Genomic DNA, 5,000 nt, shown 5'->3' with positions numbered 1-5,000 from the left:
GGGCCGAGCCCGCGTCGGAAGGGAGGCCGGGCCTCGGGGCAGCGAGGGGGAGAGACACCGACCGGAGCCCCCACCGCCACACCGGGACGCGCACACGGGTTCGACTCAACGCCCAGGCGCCCACCTTGGCACCCCGGCAGCTTTCCCCCGACGCACGCCTTCCCAGAGGACGGCGGGGCCGGACGGGCCCCCGCGCGACGCACCCTCAGCCAACAGGCCCCACGGACCGGCGTGGGCGACAGCCACTAAAGCCTCTTTCTCCTCTACGGCGCGGGGCGTCTTTCCCCCGCACACGCCTCCAAGAGACCAGGCGAGACGCGCCGCCACGGCCGCGGCGGCCGGGACGCCCTTCAAACCGCAACTTCCTCCCGCCCGCCGGGCGGCCCTTCCCCCCAGGCACCCCGCGACCGCCCCGGGACCCGTGCGCGCCCGGCTGCCCCCGTGAGGAGGGGCCCGGCAGCACGGCCGCGGGTCGGCCAGACGAGGAGCGAGAGAGAAAGGAACGCCGGCGGGCGGGGAGGGGGAGCGAACCGACAGAACGAGGACCGTCGACGGCAGGGCGGGCCGCAGCGGCCCCCGCGGGAGACGCCTCACAAGGGACCGGGGAGGCCGCTCGGGCGGCGACCGGGCACGCGAGCCAAGCCGGCGGGAATCACACTGCACCCAACCCGGAGCAGTCCCGCCACGCCCGCGGCACCGAGCCGACCCGAAACCAACGGACAACCCCCGGGAGCCCGAGGAGACGCCAGCCGACGCGAGAGAGAACCGAGGCAGACGCCGACGCCAACCGACGAAGACCCCCGCGTGGCAGCGGGTCCCAACGTCCGACGACGCGCCGGACGCGGCCGACCGCCGGTTCCCCCAAATAAGAAGTCCGCCCCCGAGAGCGAGGCCAACCCCGCGGTTCACGGACCCTCAAGAGCCCCGCGGAGGGGAAGGGGGGGTAGGACGGCTCCCGCGATCTCCACCGGCCGTGGGAACGCTGCCGTGGAAGGGGGGACGAGGCGGCAACCGCAGACGCCCGAGAGCACGCGGCACGCACCACACGCGACACGACCTCGCCGCGAGAGTGGCCGGGACGTGGACGCGCGTGGGAGGGACGCACACGCGACGGAGGGCACGGGGGAAACGGAGGCGGGTGGGACCGGGAGCCCACCGCCGCCCTTCCAAACCCACCCGTCCCGCGACGACCCCTCGCGGTGAGGGGGGTACCGCGCACGCGGGCGTGTGCACGGCCCTTCCCCGCCACCTGCCACCAGAAACCCAATCTCCCCCACAAGCTCCGCACAGCGGCAGGTCGACAGAGCCCCGTCCCGCGTGATCCCTCCTCGTACTCGGAGCGGGGAGGCGCGGGTCGCGGTAGGCGAGAGAGCAAACGCTGCGCGCAGAAGGCTGAGGTCGGGCGGGCAGCCGAGGGGACCATCCGGGAGAAGCCCCTCGGAGATCGTAAAGCCCTTTCCGAAGATAGCTAGAGAAGGCAAATTCCTCACTGAGGGCGGGACGAACCCAACACCGACGAGCAGCCAAGGGCTCCGTGCACGCAACGGGAAACGAGCAACAGGCGCGGGACAGAACGGGAAGGACCACGCGCCAGCTGGTGGGGGGTCTGCGGTATCGGCAAAGGTCTCTTTCTCCGGGGTCTTCTTGAGCATTCGCGGACCGGGGGGACCTGCGACAGGTCCCCGCCGAGAGCCAGGCCTCTTCAAGGCGCACACAAAGGAGGAGCCTTGACTTGAGGGAGTCCGGTCTTTAAAAAGGGCCAGCCGCGATCGCTCAGCACCACCCTAACCGCGCAGGGCCCGCGGGTGAAGGCACCAAAAACATAGGCACGGGGTGGGCGCTCACCCAACGGAAGGAGCCTTTTAACCGCACACTCAACTCCTCGACCCCCCCCTTTCTGTCACCGTGCAGAAAGCCGGCAACTAGGACAAGGGAAAGCGTAAAGGCACAAGCACCATGGAGCACAGGAGGCACGCCGGGGAGCGGGAAGCGCCACCGCCAACTCAGAAGCGGGCACCTTGGTGGTCAAAGCCCGGAACGCTCCAGGAGCACCGCAAGGCTCACACGAAGCAGGGCGCGTGCACACACCATTCGGGAAGGGTATGCACCGCAGCGGGTCTACCACCTTCCCCCGGCACGGGGGAAGAGGGCCGCGAAGCAGTGAACGGCGTGGGGCAAGCGCCCCGACACGTCCACAGGGACACCGCGAACCACAGCAACAAGTGTGCGCGGGTCAGCGCTCGTGCCGGACAGCCGCACCCCTGACTTCCACACACCACCCTGCAAAGGAATGGGGAGGAGAGACGAGGGGCCCGCTGGCAGAACGAGAAGAGCGGTCGCCATTCGCGCTGAATGACCATTCGCCATGAATGTCCGTCCCTCGCCTGGCGCGGCTTAGGCCCCGGCCCGAAGAGAACGCGGCAGCACCACATCGATCCAACGGGAGCGAGACACGCCATGCATCGGGAACAACGGGCGTGAGAGCTTTCTAACAACGCACTGGACGGGAATACGAGCGAGAAGAGCGAGAGAGAGCACGGGAAGAAGTCGCTAACACTGCCACACACACAAAAAAAAAAATTTACCCTTCTCGAGGGCGAGAAAAAAGGAAGCGTTGCACTCGGGAGGCACGTGGCGTGGAAGAACGGGACTCAACGGGCAGCGGAGGTTCGGGAACTCCTTCAAAAAAAAAATAAAAAATAAAAAATAAAAATAAAAAAATAAAATCCCCTTCGAAGGAGAAAAGGTGCAACTCGGGAGGCACACAGCAGGAAAGAAAGGGACACACCACCAAGCAGCGGAGGTTCGGGAACTCCTTCCAAAAAACAAAAAAAAAAAAAAAAAACAAAAAAAAAAACAAAAAAAAAAACCGGTCGGCCGCAGAGGAGCACGCCAGGGGGTCACTAGCACCAAACGGGAAAACCCTTCCAGTCGCACTCGGCACCAACGACTCCTACCGGTAACGGACGACAACCACCACGGGGAAATCGGGAACGCCTGACACGCGGGACGGTTGTCATAAAGCTGCCCCAGAGAGCACAGGCAAGCAAGCACGGGAAAGCAGGAAGCGCGTACTCATGGGGGGACGCTAAGCTTCAAGCATCGAAGAGGCCCATGCGCAGAAGAAAAGAGCTAGGGCTGGACAAGCAAACAGCCTTGGTGCAAGCCTCTTCCAACGTCCTTTAATGACAAAAAGAGTCAAAAGGACAGCGTGTCAGCATATATCTCCAGGTACAATAAGGACAGATAGCAAAGATGAAAAGTGTAAAAGACACAGGGATAAACATGACAGGCCACACGGAACGTCTGGAAGTCATGTTCGGTGACGTGTCCCCAAGAGGTCCCCATGTAGAAAGAGAACCGGACCGCAAAGGAACAACTGGTCGACCTTAGAACCCTGAGTGCTCACAGACCGAGGAGGCCATGGTAGATAGCCTGGAACACAGCTTCCCCTCGGCCTCAGAAGTCCATGCTCCCGCTGGCAGGGACCGGGGAGGATCCTGGAAAAATAGTCTCGGAGGCGCCCCCTAGCCGGGACACCTCGGCTCGGAGGCCGGGGACACAGCACCCTCTCGGCCTCAGAGGTCCAGGCTCCCGCTATCAGGGACCGAAGGGACTCCTGGAAAGAAAAAAAAAAAATCCGTGGCGCCACTGGCCGGCCACCTCGGCTCGGAGGCCGGGGACACAGCACCCTCTCGGCCTCAAAGGTCCATGGTCCCGCTGGCTGGGACCGAAGGGACTCCTGGAAAAGAAAAAAAAAAAAAAACTCCGTGGCGCCCCCTAGCCGGGCCACCTCGGCTCGGAGGCCGGGGACACAGCACCCTCTCGGCCTCAGAGGTCCAGGCTCCCGCTATCAGGGACCGAAGGGACTCCTGAAAGAAAAAGAAAAAAAAAAACTCCGTGGCGCCCCCTAGCCGGGCCACCTCGGCTCGGAGGCCGGGGACACAGCACCCTCTCGGCCTCAGAGGTCCAGGCTCCCGCTATCAGGGACCGAAGGGACTCCTGGAAAAGAAAAAAAAAAAAAAAAACTCCGTGGCGCCCCCTAGCCGGGCCACCTCGGCTCGGAGGCCGGGGACACAGCACCCTCTCGGCCTCAGAGGTCCAGGCTCCCGCTATCAGGGACCGAAGGGACTCCTGGAAAAGAAAAAAAAAAAACTCCGTGGCGCCCCCTAGCCGGGCCACCTCGGCTCGGAGGCCGGGGACACAGCACCCTCTCGGCCTCAGAGGTCCAGGCTCCCGCTATCAGGGACCGAAGGGACTCCTGGAAAAGAAAAAAAAAACTCCGTGGCGCCCCCTAGCCGGGCCACCTCGGCTCGGAGGCCGGGGACACAGCACCCTCTCGGCCTCAAAAGTGTCTATGGTCCCTCCCTCCGCCCCCCCCCCCCCCCCCCCACCACCCCCCCTGAGGTCCAGGCCCCCGCTATCAGGGACCGAAGGGACTCCTGGAAAAAAAAAAAAAAAAAAAAAAAACTCCGTGGCGCCCCCTAGCCGGGCCACCTCGGCTCGGAGGCCGGGGACACAGCACCCTCTCGGCCTCAGAGGTCCAGGCTCCCGCTATCAGGGACCGAAGGGACTCCTGGAAAAAAAAAAGAAAAAAATCCGTGGCGCCACACAGCCGGGCTACCAAAACCCGGAGGCCGGGGACACAGCACCCTCTCGGCCTCAAAAGTGTCTATGGTCCCGCTGGCTGGGACCGAAGGGACTCCTGGAAAAAAAAAAAAAAAACTCCGTGGCGCCCCCTAGCCGGGCCACCTCGGCTCGGAGGCCGGGGACACAGCACCCTCTCGGCCTCAAGTGTCTATGGTCCCGCTGGCTGGGAGGGAGGGAAAAAAAAAAAAAATAAAATAAAATAAAATAAAAAATTAAAAAAAAAAAAAATTGGAAAAAAAAAAATCCAGGACGGGGCCCAAGCCTTCTGGTCGACCTCATCCAGCTGCCACCAACCCCTCCTTGTGTCCCAATAGGTCGTACAGCCACCCTCCTCCCCTGAAGTTCTCCAG

Source organism: Rattus norvegicus, unplaced genomic scaffold (assembly GCF_021556685.1).
Source record: "Rattus norvegicus strain SHRSP/BbbUtx unplaced genomic scaffold, alternate assembly SHRSP_T2T unassigned-0000116, whole genome shotgun sequence".
In the NCBI taxonomy this organism is placed as follows: Eukaryota; Metazoa; Chordata; class Mammalia; order Rodentia; family Muridae; genus Rattus; species Rattus norvegicus.
The sequence above is the reverse complement of the archived record's forward strand: the minus strand, read 5'-3'. Positions refer to the sequence as shown.